Below are 19,829 nucleotides of genomic sequence, written 5' to 3'. Positions count from 1 at the left end.
TCCTATCAATAGAGAAAAAAGGCTTTCACAGTGTTCCACAAACCAATTGATAGCTCTTTGTAAAGCCTTTCTTCTCCCATCTCCCCATCCTTTTGGCATTTCACCTGGCATGTGAGCAAATAGTGCATTAAAAAACCAAAAGCACCTGCATTAACTTTCTCTCTGCTACTATATTATACTGTTTATCAATATCATGTTACACTGCACCGTAAGCCAGAATGAAATTCTGCCAAAATTTCAGGGGAAGCACATATCATTATCACATAAGATTTCTGCTCTTTTCTGCAGAATGGCTGATAGTTTTCTCTAATGTGAGCTGTAGTTAATTGGGTGTCTCCTAAAATGAGGCCTTTATTTACCATATTTACTCAGAGTCTAGAATTGCTATTATTGTGGAAACCAATTGACAGTCATGTAAGACTGATATATGGCTCTTCATTTTGCAAATATCATGCATAAGACATTCACTGAAGGGGGGTGGAGGGGTTGGGTGGGCAGTATTGCAAAGGCTGCAGGTACAGTAAATAATGCATATGGGATAAAACCATGCTATTCAGCTCTTTAGATGAGCATGCTTTCTCATTTTCTTTCTTAACTCTTTAAGTATCTAACTTGACCAAAAGCAAAAGTAAAAATGTTTTCTTCTCTCTGGCATGAAAGCCTCCATCATTTAGTCAGCAAAATAAACACATCAATCCCAGCATGATCCCTTCTTTTTATATAGACTTTACTCAAGTGTCAAGCTCTGGGTATGACTGCTCATAAAAATAGAAAAGGGTAAGCAATACATAGTGAAGCTGATATGCCAGAGGCAAGGAAATGAAAAATTCCAACTCATCAACTTAATCATACTAAATGGGCTAAAATGATCTAGGGATGACTAGAGTACATAGTGTTCCTTTATGGAAATAATACTTTCCCTAACTGTCCTGAATCAGAGTCCTACCTCCTACTCACTTTGGATGTAATCACTTTTTGGTTGGTAAGGAAAGCTGAGATTTTTCAGAATCAGGTAGGGAGCAGATGTTGGGTAATGTTTGGGACATGCAGGCCTCCCAAGAACTTTTCAAGTCCCTAAAAGGTACTGGCAACAATTTATCACAGTAAGACACAATATATGTAAAACACTTTTTAAATACCCGCAGTGGAAAGAGAATTGGATTGAGAGTAAGGAGACCTAGAGTTTAGTTGCATCTCTGATACTTATTTACTAGCTGTGTGGAAATGGGCAAGTCATCCAGTGATCATGTTCCATCCTTCCTGTTATCCACCTGCAATTAGCCAGTGAGACTGTCTTGCTGACAGATTCTCCCTATCCAGAACAGCAACCTTTTGGATCCAGATATCCAAAGACATTGACCTCTTTCCTCAGGCTATATTTAGCTTTTAGACTTCCTCCAAGATGAAGTTACCTGGATTGGAAGATAATCAATCAACATGCTCCTCCCCTAAACCCACCTTGCCCCAGATGTCTAGGCTATGCTTCATCCAAACCTGATGTCTACCAAGGTACTAGAACCTAGCTAGTGAGGGCATCTTGCCATCAGTCTTGCCACTACACATATGGATACCTCCCTGAACTTCCCCCATCCCTGCTTCTCTTCTTACTCAAAAACTAATAATAAAATTAATACTGGCAATATTACTGGAAAAATCCTCTGCCACTATAGAAGCTATGGGTGGAAATTACAAAGAGTCTGATTTAGGCTTGATGTGTGTCAGGAGAAAAAAATCCGAACAATTAGTGTTGTCCAAAAGTCGGTTGAGCTGCCTCCAAAAGTGGTGGTTCCTTTTCATCAGGGGTCTTTCAGTAGAAAATGACTTATCAATTGCCAGATATTTAAAACTGGAAATTCCTTTTTGCATTATTTGGGATATATGGACACTGAGGTCCCTTTCCACTCTCAAATTCTGTGACAATCTCAAAAAAAAAGCAAACTCTTTCTCAGACAGATAAATTTTGCCAAAGGAGAACAAAGTAAGAGTTGACATTTCCAAGACTAACTAATTTACATTTGTTGAAGTCTGAATCAAAAAAGAAATCTAATCAAGAATGAAGTCTAGTTTCATCATAAAATAATGTTAATTTGTTTTCTAAAATTTATTTATTTTTAGTTTTCAACATTTACTTCCATAAAATTCTGAGTTTAAAATTTTCTACCCCTTCCACCCCTCCCCCCCCAACAGTATACAATCTGGTATAGGCTCTACATATACATTCATGTTAATTTTCCCATTAGTCATGATGTAAAGAACAATTAAAACTAATGGGAGGAACCATGAGAATGAAGCAATAAAACAAAACAACAAAGGAAAAAGAGAGCAAATAATATGCTTCCTTCTGCATTCAGATTCCATATTTCTTTCTCTGGATAGCATTTTCCATCATGAATCTTTTGGAGTTGTTTTAGATTCTTGCATTGCTGTGAAGAGCCAAGTCTATCAAAGTCAGTCATCGCATAATGTGGCTGTTACTGTGTACAATGTTCTCCTGGTTCTGTTAATTTCACTCTTCATCAGTTCATGTAAGTCTTTCCAAAAAATTTTTTGAAGTGTGCCTTCTCATAATTTCTTATAACACAATAGTATTCCATTATATCCATATACTACAACTTGTTCAGCCATTCCCCAATTGATGGTCATCCCCTCAATTTCACCATAGTTTGCCACTACAAAAAGAGCTGCTTTAAATATTTTTGCACATGTGGGTCCTGTTCCCATTTTTATGATCTCTTTGGGATACAGACCTAGAAGTAGTATTGCTGAATCAAAGGGCATGCACAATTTTATAGCCCTTTGGGCATAGTTCCAAATTGCTCTCCAAAATGGTTGGATCATTTCACAACTCCATTAACAATGTATTAGTGTTTCAATTTTCCCACATCTTCTCCATTTATCATTGTCCTGTTTTGTCATGTTAGCCAATTTAATAAGTGTGATGAGGTACCCCAGAGTCATTTTGATTTGCATTTCTCTAATCAATAGTAATTTAGAACATTTTTTCATATGACTATAGATAGCTTAATTTCTTTAGTTTGTTAAAAAAAACTGATAAATTTCCACTAACTGAACACAATGCTAACCTACCAGGTAGAGATAAAGTCTTTCTCCTAAGGTTTTATTTCCTCATTTTTGAATTGTTCTTTTGATACTTAAAGATTGTCTCATTCTAATTATTTTCTAACAGAAACTAAAAAGATCATAATAATTAAATAATATTTATTTAGTCAGGCCCACAAAATTAACATTTAGAAATGGGAGATATTATTAACACAAAAGAACTTGTACCTATTGTCAGTGACTTTTCTTCCTCATGAAATATGCTTTCATCCTATGACAGATAGTATGGCATAATGGATACAGAGCTGTTGAAGAATCAATCTTGCCTCTGACGTATATTGACTATGTGATCCTGGCCAATTCATTAAACCACTCAGTGCTCTGACCAACTCTTCAAGAGTCTAAGTTTCAGAGAAGTTGTCAACCTGCACTGACAGAGGGAATTTCCTTATCTTAAACTTAAAATTTCCTCATTTTTGTTAAACTATTGAACTCACATACCAGTCCTTATGATATATCCATCTCCTTATTGTTGAGCTAAAGAAGGCAATAAAGAACAAAGAGATGCAGTATGGATTCTGATCTATAGGCAAGGAAATTGAGATTTTGGGTCTTTTTGTTCAAAGAGTCAAAGTAAATCAATCAGAAAGGCGAACCACTCTTTTGAACTAGAACTTCAAAAGAGCCACCTGGTATCATAAGAGGAAATCATAAATAGCCACTCATTTAGCATCTCATGTGTATGAGGTCTCAAAGAAAAAAAAAACAACCCAAAAGCTTAAGATATGTTGAAAAAAGGGACTATTAATTATGCATAGGACTCTTCAAGTACCCATATACTTATGGACAAAAATCAGTAGCAGCACAGCAACATCTTTGATTACAAAGTGTAGCACTAATTGTGGGCAATACAACAGAAATACTAGAAAAAGAAAGATACACTGTCACTTTGTCTTCTAAAAATTTAAGAAGCTAGTACTCATTTAAAATCATTACCATCAACAAAAAATAGAACTTAAATGATTAACTCAGATCATATATTTAGAGCTGGAAGGAACCTTTAGTGAAAGTTGAAAGTAAGTGGTAGTAAGAATATCAAGAGAGATTCAAATGCTTTTACTAAATCTAGGTAACCATGTCAAAAGGAAAAGGAACTTAGAGCGGTACATGGTCTGTTCTTGATGAAGCTATTCTGGCCTTTATCATCATTCCTTTCTCTTAGATGTTTAGCCATACTTTATCAATATATTCTAGAATTCTGCTTGGAATCATAGAAAAATTTACTGGCCCACTGTTTGAAAAGATCATTCTTTTCTCTGCAGAGGTCTAATCAAACTGATAAACATACCAGGACGTGAGCCTGTCTTTGGAACTATGATCTTGGGATCACAGTACTGGAGATAATAAATTTATATCTAAAAGACAGGCCATTCCCTTAATTTTATAGCTCAGGGAACTGAGGTACAGAGAGATTAAATTACTTCCCTGGGTCATGTACAATAAATGTCTGAGGTAGAATTTGAACCCAAGCTTTGCTTATTCCAAGTCCAACACCCTATCTATTGCACATTGTCCTTAAACTGATTTGTAGCTAATTATTGTCAAATGAGCTGATAAATTAACATGGTGAGAGAGATTATGAAAGAAAAACAGACAAATTCTCAAAAAATAGTATACCAGGCAGGATCCATAAGAAACAATATATATCCAATATAACTTAATATATTTACAAAAGAGTTAAACAGCTGACATTCTCTATGAGATTGCATGTGATAACATGCAATGAAACCAATGCCCTGGCAGAAAAGAATAGAATCCTGACTAACTCTGACAAATAAAAGAAACCAGTGTCAGATGTTATGTAATTTTATGACCAAGAAGTTTAGCTCCATGAATGATTTGAAAAAAACAAATTGCTTCCTTCTTTTCAGAGTTGAGCCTTACTGGCTATAGAATATTGCATATACTGTTAGACTTGGGTCATGTGTTTGGTCAGTTTTGCTAGATTGCTTTTTTCTCTCATTTTATTTTATTTTATTTTTTAGTTATTGTTACAAGGGAATACCTTGCTGGGTAAGAGAGGGCAAAGAAATATATTCTGAAGTGAAGATGATGTGAAACGAAAACACGTGTAATGGTGGAAGAAAAGAAATAAGCCACAAGTTAAATATCAGTAACATAGTTGTTCATGAAGCAACTAACCTGACATATGGATGTGCTATATTTTGGAATTAGTACATGAAATTGTATCATGAATTGGACCATGTTTATATTACTTTTCTTCATTTTCAGGAAGATGAGATAAAGCTGAGCATAGCCTAGAGAATATCAAAATTATCATTAAAGGATGAACATTAGAATGTAGAAGAAGAATAAATGATGGTATATACATGTGATTGGATATTTTTGTGCTGTAAGGAATGAGGAAACAGGGGACTTGAAGGGGACATAGAAATACTCTTATAAACTTATATTGAGTGAAATAAGCAAAATAAAAGAGGATCTTATACTCTAACATCAATATTATTTTAAAAAATTGAAGAAAATTAAATGAACAGAACCAGGAGAACAATTTATAAGGCCGTGCAAACATAAACAGTTTTGAAAGTGGTTAAAAATTAGAATTAATGAAATATACATCCGTGATTCCAAATCATTAATGGTAAAACATACCATCCACATCCTGAAAGAGATTATAGATTTACTATATAGAATGAGACACCACACACACACACACACACACACACACACACACACACACACACACAGAGTCAATGAGGAAGTTTGTTCTGCTTAACTATACATATTTGTTATAGGGAATTTGTTATTCTTTTCTGTTTCCTTTTCTCCCCCAATGGGTAAAGACAGAGGGAGGAAGAGTGAAAAAAAGATTTATGTTAATTCATTTTTAATAGATAGGTTTTGTGTGTATGGTGGTGGTGCTACAGATACGGAATGTTGCATGCAGTTTTAGACTAGGTTACTATGTTAGTTTTGCCGAATTGTTTTTCTGTTACAAGCAACTTTTGGGGCATGGGGGTAATAGGCAAATGCAACCTATAAAAAAGAACACATCAACAAAACTTTTAAAAAAATAACTAAAAAGGAGAGATGAAAAGAACAGGAATTGTTTTCTCAATGACAGGAGATCATTCTTTCCACTTATTATAATACTGGCCTTCTATTATTACCTAGACACTTAGGAGGACCAAAGAAGAGAAAATGTTCTCCCGTAGCAGTATATCTCTCTACTCTCCTGGCATCAAGACACATTCAGGTCAAATATAATGTCTTATAAAGAACTATTTCAAAAGACCAACAAGGTTAGTGGTGAAAATCTTCATGAAGAATATAAAATCATCCTATAAAGTCCTTCTTTTCTAACATATGTCTTGAATGTTCAAATTACGCAGAAAGTAGACTCCCAAATACAAATGGTTTCCTCATCATTTTCAAAGAAAAAACCCATTCTTAAGGGCTCTTATGCTACCAGCCCCGATTACTCTACTAAACTCCCCCTCTTGGGAAGTACACATTCTAAAGTATTAATTCTTTGTGTGACAAGTATATAATTTTTTTTTATATTTAATTTATGTTTTCATTGCTGTTCCTTCATTTTTATGCTATCCCTTCATTTTTCTATGGGACATCCCTGATTTTCAGCTTGTTCAAGACAGGGATAAAGATATTTCTATTTCCCTTCCTAACTACTTCCTTTTAAAACTCCCCTCTGGGCATAGTATGGTTGTGTGTATTCAATAAATGTAGCTGCCTGGCTAAGTTCAACTAGAGATTCATTTTATTAGCTTCACAGTACTGTTCCGTTTCCTCTTCATATCATGTTCTCACGGTAAACATGGTGCAGGTGCAGGTGGGTGATTTTCTAGCTATTCAGGGCTAATTTCCAGCATTCTGAAGGCTGAGTGGTATGCTGAGCATAACAGCTGCCTAGCAACGGAGCTGACACGCATCATGAAAACAGAGAGAAGTATGAAGGAAAAGGAAAGAAACTGGGCTTGAGAGGAAAATAAAACCTATTTAAAGTGGGTGGAGGGGTGAGGAGTTAAACAGAGACAGAAAAAGAAAGATAAAGGGATTTTTCTTCTTTGAAAAAAAAAATAAAGTGCTATAGCCAGGAAGTACCTATAGGTATGAAAATCATTCGACTCATAGAAATTCTATTTAGTCCATAAAATGTATAAATTTTCTCCCTTCTACTGTTTTTTACAACACTCAAGCATACTAAGCGTGTGCCTATCATCAATATGGAATTACCTCCACGGACACAAACAACCTTCAAAATAAATCAAAACAGAAAAAAAGAGACAGAATATGTGTTTTAAACCTATAGTCTTTAGTTTGCTAGTCATATTTTGTGATTGGTTTCAGTTTTCCAAGAATACCTTTAGACACTGTGTTCATTTTTAGAAATATACGCCTATAGTGAACTATTGCAAAGCTAGAAAGAAATGCTACTCTAGCATAAGTAAAACAATAGCATCCATTTACATAATGCTTTAAGCTTTGCTTTATATTATCACATTTGACCCTCACAACAACGTTGATAGGTGTTATTACTATGGCTTTATAGCTGAGAAAACCAAATCTTAGAGAATCTGTGATTAGTATAAAGTTATTGTTGGGATCTGAACCCAGGCCTTCCCACCTGCAAGTTCAAGGCTCAATGCATTATCCTGTTCTGCTTCTAATATACAGGAATCATAGACTTGCTGCTGGCTTGTTCCACTTATGAAGAAAAATTGCCATTCTTTTTGGCAGTAGCATTAGAAGGTTGAATCCTGCCTCTGACCCTAGCTCTGTCACCCTGGGCAAGTCACTTAACCTCTTTCAGTCTCAGTTGTTTCTTTATAAAAGAAGGGCATGGGACTAGATGGCCTTAAAGGTCCTCTCCAGGTCAAAATCTGTGATGCTATGATTATCTAGCTTATATTGGGAGAAGAGACTAGTATAATCAGAGGATTAATGCAATAACATGGCCATTATAGAATGACAGATGTTTAAGTCATATTTCTTCCTCATCTACATAGGAATACTATGGTCTTTTATGTTTCTAGATTAAAAAAAAACCACTTATCGAACACTTGCTATGTGCAAAATCCTGTGTGAGAGATGTAAATATCAATCAATCAGTCCATAAGCATTTATTAATCACCTGCCAGACACTGTGCTAAGCAAGCTAGATACAATGAATGCTTAACCCTACTATAAATCATCAAGTCAGAATTGGAAGTGACTTTGAAGGTCATCTAGTTCAATCTTTTCATTTTACAGGTAAGGAACTGAAGCTCAGACAGGTTAAACTTGACCAAGCTTACAAAGGTAGTACCCTAAGGAAGCTAATATCCTCTGGAAAGACATGATATTATCTATCCATCCATCCATCTGTCTGTCTATCAGTCTCTCTGCCAATTTACATTAAATAAATGTTGTATTGAAACTCTTTTTTTAAAACAGTAATTTCACTTCACAAGGACTCTGCCTACTCTCACCCCCTCAATAAAGCCCTTCCTCAAAGAAAGGTAAAAATAAAATAAATGTTTTGGCTATATTTGAAAACGCATAACTCACTCTGCACTTATAGTCTGCCAAATCTTTGCTGCAGGACATAATGTTTCATGATCAGTTCCACTAAAGTCATGGTATTGATCAGAGTTCTGGTGTCTTTCAATGTTATTTGCCTTTAAATTACTGTGTAAATTGTTCTCCTGAATCTACCCATTTCACCCTGCATCAATTCATAAAGTCCTTCTAGGTTTCCATGAATTCTTCACATTTCTCATTTTATGGCACAATATTATACTATTACATTTATAGACCACATTGGGTTGAGATAGTCTGCAATTGTTGGGCACAGATTTTGTTTCTCATTCATTGCTACCACAACAAATACTGCTACAAATACTTTTGCATCTACTCTTTTGCATATATTACCCGTATTTCTATCTTCAAGGTATGTAATGAATAGTGAAATTTCTCATACCAAATCATTTTCCATAATGTTTGTGGACCATTTCATTACTTGATAGTTCCACTAAAACTCAGCACAGGTATGCCTTTCTTTCCATAATGCACCCATTCACCATTATCTTTTTCTTCATTGTCATTGCCACCTTTAATGTTGTTGAAATAACTGTTCATGTAGTCACTAAAAAAGGCAAGATGTTTAATAAGGCAGTAGGGAGGTTGAGCTGATAATACCACCATGCCAATGATTCCAGAAACATTTTAATGGTAATGTTATATCTATAGAAATGAATGATGTTCTTAGAGATAATTCAAGTGCATATAGAAATTTTCTTCTATCAAAGGAACATGGTAACAGGATTAAATAATTGCCTTTTTGGCTTATCCATTTACAAGATCAACTGTACTAGAGCACTGGTCTCTTACAAATCTAATCCATCCTTTATGACATTGCCAGATTAATTTCCAATCATATTATTTCTCTGCTCAAAACATTCAATGACCCCTTTACTTTTCTACAAAGAAAAGTCAAAACTCTCCAGCCTTGCATTCAAAGTTCTTCACAGTAAGGTCCCAACTTATATTTTAAGCTTCTTCACCCATTGTTTAGCACACTGCATGAAACATATTAGGCAATTAACAAATACTTGTTTCCTAATTACTTAGCTGCTGTAAGTATTCTGCTCAACAGCTAACCAAGCCTACTCACAATTCCTAATAGTGTGCCACCTTTTCTTTATTCTGGGATGTGGGTTTTACTGTTTCTGCTGTCCTTCCCTACTGTCTTCCCACCTATATTTCCACTTACTGAACTTTTGTCTTTTCTTGTAGGAAAATTTCCAGAGTTTCTCCATTAACTCTTCCCTGATGTTCCAAACTGGGTCTGATAATTTTCTTCTTCTGAACCTCCATGTTTTGTTGTTTGTACTCCTCTTCTGGCATTTACATTATTTTTAGTTATTTAAATACTTATCCTATTTACTAGAATGTAAATTTCTTGGAAGCAGAGGCTCTATCACTCATCTTTTGTACCCCTATGGAGTCCAACATAGCATGTGTGCATAGTAGACCCTGAAAAAAGTATATGCTGAATCGAGCTGAGATAGGTCAAACACAGAACTGTCCCTTCTGGGCCTTGGCTTTTTGTTATTGATGTTTAGTTGTTCAGTCATATCTAACTCCTTGTGACCCCCAATTGTTTTTCTGGCAAAGATGCTAGAGTGGTTTGCCATTTCTTTCTCCAGGAGATTAAGGAAAACAGAAATAAAATGACTTGCTCAGAGCCACACAGCTGGTAAGTGTCTGAGGCCAAATTAGAACTCAGGTCTTCCTGACTCCTGGCCCAGTGCTCTATGCACTGAGCCACCTTAGCTAACTTCAGGGCCTGGGCATGCACTTGGAAAATGGCATGCATATCCTCTTTCTTCAATGTTACAGGAGATCCCAGCTCAGTCACTCCCTACCCTTGTGCCTTTCAGCAAGTCATTTAACCTCTATGAGACCCAGTTTCCTCATGTGTTAAATAAAAGAGTTTAACTAGATGAGTTCAAAGGATTTTCAGTTCTAAAATTATTATCCTGTAGTCTCTTAATTGCTAAATCTGGTGGCCTTTTCTCAATTTTCATCCTTCTTGACCTCTCTGTAGAATTTTAAACTGTTGATCACTCTCTAGATACTACACTCTTCTCCCTGGGTTTTCATGACACTTCTCTCTCCTGGTTTCTATTCTGCTGCTTCTCAGATTCTTTTGCTGCATCATCATCATCTTTGTACTACCCCCCAAAGCTTCCTCTTTTTTTCTTTCAAGGACTTCATCAGTTTCTATGAATTAAACTTTATTTCTTGACTAAATAACTTCCACATCTAAATATCTAGTCTTTCTCCTGAGCTCTATCCCTGAATCACCAACTTTTTGTTGCAAATAGTGACTTCTCTTTCCACAACTTATCAGTCTACTAGTCAACTAACATTTATTAAATGCTACTTGGCTGACTCATTTCAGTTAAGATCTGTCTCTTTTTCTCCTCAAAAATAAAATTCTTGGGGGTGCTAAGTGGTGCAGTGAATAGAGCACCAGCCCTGGAGTCAGGAGGACCTGAGTTCAAATCTGGCCTCACACACCTAACACTCACTAGCTGTGTGACTCTGGGCAAGTCACTTAACCCCAATTGCCTCACAATAAACAAACAAACAAATAAAATAAAATTCTTCATCACAGTTGTTACCATTCATTGTGATACCTATATATCTCTAATGCTGTACAAGGTCTTAAAAATGATAGAGCAGTTATATAAGGAACAACGTGCTGTAATCAAAGACATATTATTTCAAGAGTGAAGAGATCTACATTCCGATCCTGCCTTTGTCACTGATTAACTCTGTGAACTTGGGCACTTACTCTTTAAGTACCTCACTTTCCCTATATGTAAAGGGAAGTGGCTGAATTTAGCAGATACGAAATTCCATCTAGCACTAAGATTTTGATTTTGTAAGTTTTACTGAAAACACACAGAGATATACATACACACAGAAATTATATATAGAGATGCATATGTATACATGTCTCTTTATCTAATCTTTATCTCTATGTCATCTGTCTCTCTGTTTATCTTAATTATTTGTTCCAAAATGCTAATATATGCTCATTATCATTCAGAGACTTTTGACCATAGGTGATATGTTGAAATTTGGAATGCTTAATGTGACAGATTTGAATTACCACAGTGTACACAGGTTTCACTTCCATTATAATCACTATTTCCGAGGCACCTGAATTCAAATCCCTGGAGAAAAGCAAATCGCTGGGAGATATTATCTTATCCTATGATATTCATTCATGCACTTCATGTAATTAAGCAGGAGTTCCCTCATGCCAGACAATATGGTGGCTGAATAATAAAAAGAATGCTAAATTATACTTCAGCTCTTGGGATTAGCTGATACAGCTATGCAAATAAAAAATGAATTCACAGCATCTGCTAAGAATTTACATGACAATGCTCTCAAGTTCCCTTATTTAAAACTGGCATCACCATTTCATTTTGATTGTGCAATATAACAACATCTTATTTATTTAATAAATGGATTAAAATGAAACACTAAATTAGAAATGTCTTAGCAGGAAATCTGCAGTAAGCTCCATTTCCCAAGCAATGCCACTCGCTTGATAGCATTTTGTTTTAACAATGAGCTGTGTTTCTTCCAGGCATGTTCTTTAGTTTTTCTAGACACATAACACCAGCTCTGCCCAAAGTCACTCTAGTGCTGTCTACCACAAAGAACATTTAGAACTATTCCCTCACGTGGGACTGGCTATGTGATGGGGCTGAAATAATGGCTGTGGGCAGTGGAGCCAATCACACTTTTCTCTGATCCACTTACATACAGGAGGAAGCTAAGCACGTTCAGTACTTTGCATTTGGAATGATGTGTATTACTTCTTTATTTACGGTGCATTGCACAATTCACTTGCTAAACCAGGGGCTTGGATTGATCAGGTACAAGAACAGCTTGTTTTGCTAAACTGAGGAGAACAGATGTTCATTTGCTTTTAAGTCTAAACAAGAGGCCTCTTTAAGGACATGATTTAAGTAAAATTATTCTATTCCTGTACCAATTTGGTCTTTCATCAGATATTTATTGAGGTCACTTTGACCTCCTACCTTTGAGCAGTAACATGAAGCTAAGGCAGGTAGATGTATTTATATATTTGAGATGTTTCTTCTTTAACCTAACTATACTCCCCTATTTTTGTTCACCAATTAGAGGTTACTTTTCTCATAGGCATTGACCAAAAAGGGTATATATATATATATATATACCCACCCATATATATATATATATATATATACCCATATATATATGGCTTTATCTGAAGATTACAAGGTGATATTTCCTTTTAACATATTAGCAAGTTTATTCTGACATTTAACTGATTTTCTTGCACATGTAGACACACTATACACACAAATGTATGCTACATGTGTGGTGCTTATGAATAAAATTAATATTTTCTTGGAATAATAGCATAGTGCTAAAGTCATTCAAGATTCTTAAAAACAATTATGATATTTTTGATCCATATAATTTAGGAAGCTTTCTGATAGAAAACTAGCTAGCTACATATACCTCAGTATTGATATTCTAATTTATTTGCATTTTGGTCTTTATTTAGGAGCATTAATTTGAAAACACAGGCAACAAGTAATGCATGAAAAATGAATGCCAAAGGACTAAAAATATGGTTGATGCTTAAAATGGGGAACAGGGGATGCTAATTTTCATTGGCTGGCATATACTATGTTGAGCCAAGTTTAAGAAAATGTATAGTAAGAAGTAGCATGCTGCAACAGAAAATTTTTCAGATCTGGAATTAGAGACTATAGGTTCAAGTCTCATCTTTACCACTGAATGGCATCACTGAATTCTCATATACAAATGGAGATGCATATATTAGCTACCTCATGGATTATTGTAAAGATCAAAAGAAATGATTTATGGAAAATGCTTTGTTACTCTGAAATCCTGTCTCAGTGTTGGTTATTGTAATTATGAAACCACATAAAGTGAACTACATGTTTTGGTTTGCTCCCTCTGATTTCATAGATGTATGTATTTTCTAACTAAACGTGAACTAAACCAGTTTGGCATCAAGGAAGAACAATTAGCAAATTTATGAATCAGCATCCTGTTTACACTTCTGTTGTAAAGGATAATAACTTGTTGGCTTAATTAAGGCACTTTGTACTCATTGCCAACTGTCATTATATGAAAATATTGACTAAGCTTAAGTCCCTGCTGGGAAATGCAAGATGTGTGAAATTCTCACATATGTTTGGAATTCAAGCACAGTATCATTAACTGATAGGCAGTAATGAGTAGATAAAAATCCTCAACTAAAAAGAATATTAGAATTCATTCATTAATTCAACAAAAAATTTAAGGATGAGTTTTGTGTACAACACTACAGGATTCTGGGGGAAATACAAAATTTAGCCAAGTCATAGTCTGTAACTTCATGAAATTTACATTTTTATATGAGGATGACACAAACTCAGTAATCATCTACAATATCACATGATAAGACCATTAGAGATAGCCAAAATCATGTGACATTTGAGGTAAAAGGTCATTACTGACCAATGGAACAGGAAGAATATCTGAGAAGGTTGGGATTTGAGATGCACTTTGAAAGATATTTAGGAATGCAACAGGTAAGGCAAAGGGAAGGTATTGCTAGCATGAGGAACAATACAAGTAAAATGCATGCAAGTGAAAGAAGGAAAAATATGTTTAGAGGCTGAAGGGTAGTGCATTTTGGCTGGAATAGATGGAGGGGAATAATATATAATAAGGCTGGAAAGGTACAGTAATGCCAGACTGTGAAAGATTTTGAATGTTAGTCAAAGGAGTTAAAATTTTGCTTAATAGTAATGAGAGACACTAAACATATTTGATACTTAAATGACATCTCTACAATTAATATGGAATTATGACAGAATTGACAACACAATTTTTTGTCACGCTTTATTATGACATTAAATGTTCTTCATTTCTTTAGGTATTAACATTTTTTGTTTAGCCATCATAATTATATATGAAAATATAAGCTGATGTTGAATATTACTGTCTGCCCACTGAACACTGTTTTTCAGTGAAATAAGAATAGGAGATTAAAAAATTTCCCATTTGTTGAATTTCAAATCATGTAAGTGCTGTATCCTTATGAGTATAACTGAGAATGGGTAGACATCACCATTTGCTTTGACAAAAATCATCTAGATATTGGATTACGAAGGTTGCGTACAGAAAAATTTACTCTTGCAAATTTACAAAATATACCATATTAAATAAATGTTCACTTGAATGAACTCAGAAAAGTGAATCCTATTTTATTTATAAAATTTTGATGTCTATATAAATCTTTTTCCCCATTCTGCTGAAGGACAAATATATCAGTATAAGTTACTTTCAAAATCTGTATAATCCCTACCTTCCTTCCTTCTAACTGTATAAAATCATTAGATTGTGATAAACAAAGTAGAGTTATCCCTTCCAGCATAATTGTTGAGCATTAATGTGTGTTTTGTATGGTATTACTATATACCGGATTTTTTTAAAAATCCTGAAAAAAAAAGTTATGGAGTCCAAGAACTGAAATTTTGACTGAAGGTGTACATCATGACTCATTTCTGAAGTACTTTTAAACAATTGTTGAACATTCCCAGTTGGATGCCCTGTTACTATTTTAAAGTCAACATTCAATTTAATAAGTATTTGTTAAGTGTCAATTATATGCAAGGCATTGTAATGGTTTGCAATATGTGAGATACCAAAAGGAAGAGCACATTGTGGTATTATATTCCTATTAAGCTCATAGACAACGACATTGCTTTAGATTTCTAGAATTATTTGAGTTGGAAGAGATTTTAGAGTTTTAGTACAATATATCACACAATTCTAAAATTCAATTCATCACCTCCCCCACCTTCACTCAGAACTGGTTATTTCTCTTGATAATCGTACCATCATTTTGGCAGTCATTTGGGCTCCAAATGTTCTTGTAACCCTTTCCAAATGTTTTTATCCTCATTCTTTACATTCTGGTAATTAACCAATTCCAATAGCTATTCTTTCATGATGAATTCTGAAAAAGTCCCTTTTATATATTTCTAACATAATCATCTAATTGCATGCACTCATCTCATGACTCCTCACTGATTTTCTTGACTTCAATTTATCCCCCCACAAAAAATAACCTTCTGCTCTATTTCCAGAATATGATTCCTAAAATACTATTTTACCACATTCATCTGTTTAAAAATTTTTAATGGCTTCCACTGCTTACTTTCATACTTTAAAGGATATGTGACTAATTAATGTGGTTAGTCTATGCACCACTAGAGATTGCAACTCAGACCTTCGTGTCCTGCATGATTCTTGTCCACTTCTTCCAATTTATACTCCATAAGACATATTTACTCAATATAATGGAGACCTCCCTCAAAGTCTTCTAACACTCTTTGGGTACCAATGCAATACTATAGTTGACCCTATGTCATTCCCCACTCTTATAGTATTATTGGTGTGTTCTTTTTGTTGGTGTTTTTCATATATTTACTGGATAACATCTTTTTTAATAACATATTGCAAGCCAATTATCATTGGGAATTTGCTCCAGATGACTTACTTACACCATATATATCTATTGTCCTTTGGATTACCTGCAATTTTATTTGGAGATTATGATACTTTACAATGTATAGTGCTTTAGTATCACCTGCATATTGATATTAATTTCTAAAGGTGAATTTTTTGTGCATAGATGAAGTTAGAATGAGTTTTTCAGTTTCTATTGCAATCTAGTATCTATTAAATTCTGGAACTAGAGGTGTTATAGTAAAACAAGAATATGGATTAGGTGTTACTGATAGCCTCTTGATGCCTTTAGCTCTTTTAAAGTAATAATGGCATCTATGACTTTTCAAATTATTCAGAATATTTTCATTTTTCAGATATCTTGAAAATGATTAGTAAGTATAGAGTTTCTTAACCTCCTTGTATCTGGTGTTTAAACCTTGGCTATCTAGTGAAACCTATAAGTTCAGAACATTTTTTAGTTCATAAAATGCATAGGATTAAATAAAATGAATATATTAAATTGATAGGCAGCTAGGTGGCTTAGTGGATAGAGATAGGCCTGGAGTCAGGAAGACCTGTGTTCAAATTCAGCCTCAGACACTCACTAGCTATGTGACCCTGGGTAAGTCATTTAATTTCTGTTTGCTTAATCCTCAAGAGAAGTAAATGGCAAACCACTCCAGTATCTTTGTAAAGAAAACCCAAATGTGGGGGATGGGGTGGGGGAGGGGAGGGCAGAACCGGCTTGAGCTCTCCTCCAAACCCCTCCAAATACCTGTGAAAATGGCTCTAAACAAATTATAGAGCAGCACAAAAAGACAAAGTAAAACAAATTTCCATCCCAAGACAACCTGGATGGTTGATCAGAAAGGTCTGTCACTCCAGGCTGGGAGATGAACACAGTTCAGTGAGCACCATGAAGGCAAAAATCAGGCCTCAGGGAACCTGGAGCAGTCCTCAGGGGACTGAATCAAGGGGAGCTATGGTGGTTTCCAGACTTCTCAACCCACAAACACCAAAGACAACTTAGAAGGTTAGTAGGAAAGGTTTATTGGATAATGATAAAAGAGGAGTTTGGTCTGGCCCCAATCCCAGTGCAGCCCCAGGATGGCAGCTGCTTCTGGAGCTCCAGAGCTCTTGGCCCACAGACAGAAAAGGGATCAAGTGCTGGATTAGAGTGGGATTGCAGGGACCTCTCCGTTAGTATTGAGGCAGAATTCTCTTGTTTTGCCCATGCTTACATTTGGGTAACAGTTTTGGGTGGTGGTCCTGGGGTGAGGATTGCTGGCATGGTGGAGCTTGTAGTGTTGGTGAAGAGAGAATCCTCCTTATAGTTCCAAGGGAGAAAAGAGTGCTTGTGGTCACTCATAGACCAGAGCACAGGCCAGGAAAGGACCTCGCCCTTGATCATAACACCTTGGAAGAACTGAAAATTTACAGGTCCCTAGAAGTACAGCTTCATTAAACCCCTGAAGCTTGGGACATTAAATTCTCCACACGGTAAGCAGATTCCTACCTTAACAAAGAGTTTAAAACTCAAGTAATTGTCTGGGAAAATGAGCAAACAGTGCAAAAAATGTCAGACCATAGAATCTTATTTTGGTGACAAAGAAGACCAAAATATACAACCGGAACAAGACAACAAAGTCAAAGCTCCTACATGCAAAGCCTCCAAGAAAAATATGAATTGGTTGCAGGCCATGGAAGAGGTCAAAAAAGATTTTGAGAAGCAAGTAGGAGAAGTAGAGGAAAAACTGGGAAGAGAAATGAGAGTGATGCAAGAAAATCATGAAAAATAAGTCAACAGCTTGCTAAAGGAGAGCCAAAAAAATACTGAAGAAAATAACCCCTTAAAAAATAGATTAACCCAAATGGCAAAAGAGGTCCAAAAAGCCAATGGGCAGAGGAATGCCTTAAAAAGCAGAATTGGCCAAATGGAAAAGGATATCCAAAAGCTCACTGAAGAAAATACTTCCTTAAAAATTAGAATGGAGTAAATGGAAGCTAATGACTTTATGAGAAATCAGGAAATTGTAAAATGAAACCAAAAGAACGAAAAAAAAAAATAGAAGACAATGTTAAATATCTCATTAATAGGTACCAAATTTAAAAAAAAAATTTCTTAATCTCTAGAGCAAGAGTGTGAGGTATTATGTGTAAAAGAAATTACCTCCTGGTAATTACTGACCTGGAAAATAAATCCAGGAGAAATAATTTAAAAAATATTTGAAAGCCATGATCAAAAAAGAGCCTAGACATTGTCTTTCAAGAAATTATCAAGGAAAATTGCCCTGATTTTTTAGAACAGGGGGCAAAATAGAAATTGAAAGAATTCACTGATCATCTCCTGAAAGAGATCCCCAAAGGAAAACTCTTAGGAATATTATAGCCAAATTCCAGAGTTCCCAGGTTGAGTAGAAAATATTGCAAATAGCCAGAAAGAAAAAATTCAAGTATTGTGGAAACACAATCAGAATAACATAAAATTTAGCCATTTCTACATTAAGAGACCAGGGACTTGGAATATAACATTCCAGAGGTCAAAGGAGATAGGATTAAAACCAAGAATCACCTACCTATACCCAGCCAAACTAAGTATAATCCTTCAAGGGAGAAAATAGACATTCAGTGAAATAGAGGACTTTCAAGCATTCTTGATGAAAAGACCAGAGCTGAATAGAAAATTCAATTTTCAAATACAAGACTCAAGAGAAGTATGAAGAGGTAAGCAGGAAAGAGAGATCATAACGGACTTAATAAGGTTGAACTATTTACATTCTTACATGGAAAGATGATATTTGTAACTCATGAAATCTTTGTCAATATTAGGGTAGTTGGAGGGAAAATATATGCATAAATAGAGAGAGAGATAAATAGATGGTACAGGGTGAGTTGAAGATGAAGGGGTGATATCTCAAAATAAAATTAAAGGGTGAGAAAGAATTGTATTGGGAAAAGGAAAAAGGGAGGGGTAGAATGGGGTAAATTATCTCACATAAAACAGACAAGAAAAAGCTTTTACAATGGAGGGGAAGTGGGAGAAGGTGAGAGGGAATGAGTGAATCTTATTCTCATCGGATTTGGCTTAAGCAGGGAATACCATACCCACTCATTTGGGTATGGAAATCTATCTTACCCTTCAGGAAAATATGGGGGAGGGGAATAAGAGAGGGGGAGATGATAGAAGGGAGGGCAGATTGGGAGGGGGTGATAAGAAGCAAACACTTCTGAGGGGGGACAGACTCAAAAGAGAGAATAGAATAACCAGAGGGTGGGATAGGATGAAGGGAAATATAGTTAGTTTCTCACAATGTAACTACTATGGAAGTATTTTGCATGGCTACACATGTATAACCTATATTGAGTTGCTTGCCTTCTCAATGAAGGTGTGTGGGGAGAGAGGAAGGGAAAGAATTTGGAACCTAAAGTTTTAAAAACAAATGTTAAAAATTGTTTTTACATGCAACTAGGAACTAAGATATACAGGCAATGGGATATAGAAATCTATCCTGCCCTACAGGAAAATAGAAGGGGAAGGGAATAAGAGAAGGGAGGAGTGATAGAAGGGAGGGCAGATTAGGGGAAGTGGTATTCAAAATGCACTACATCTTGGGGTGGGCTTAAGGTTGAGACGGGGAGAAATG

At 35.4% G+C, this 19,829-nt stretch overlaps 1 protein-coding gene across 1 annotated transcript in view; it reads right to left on the bottom strand.

Annotated features, from left to right (window-relative positions):
* MYO16 (myosin XVI) overlaps window positions 1–19,829 on the bottom strand; it is a 693,538-nt gene that overhangs the window by 138,776 nt on the left and 534,933 nt on the right.

Source organism: Phascolarctos cinereus, unplaced genomic scaffold (genome assembly GCF_003287225.1).
Source record: "Phascolarctos cinereus isolate Bilbo 61053 unplaced genomic scaffold, phaCin_HiC Scaffold_7;HRSCAF=346, whole genome shotgun sequence".
Classification (NCBI taxonomy): domain Eukaryota; kingdom Metazoa; phylum Chordata; class Mammalia; order Diprotodontia; family Phascolarctidae; genus Phascolarctos; species Phascolarctos cinereus.
This window is presented reverse-complemented; position numbering and strand designations above follow the sequence as displayed.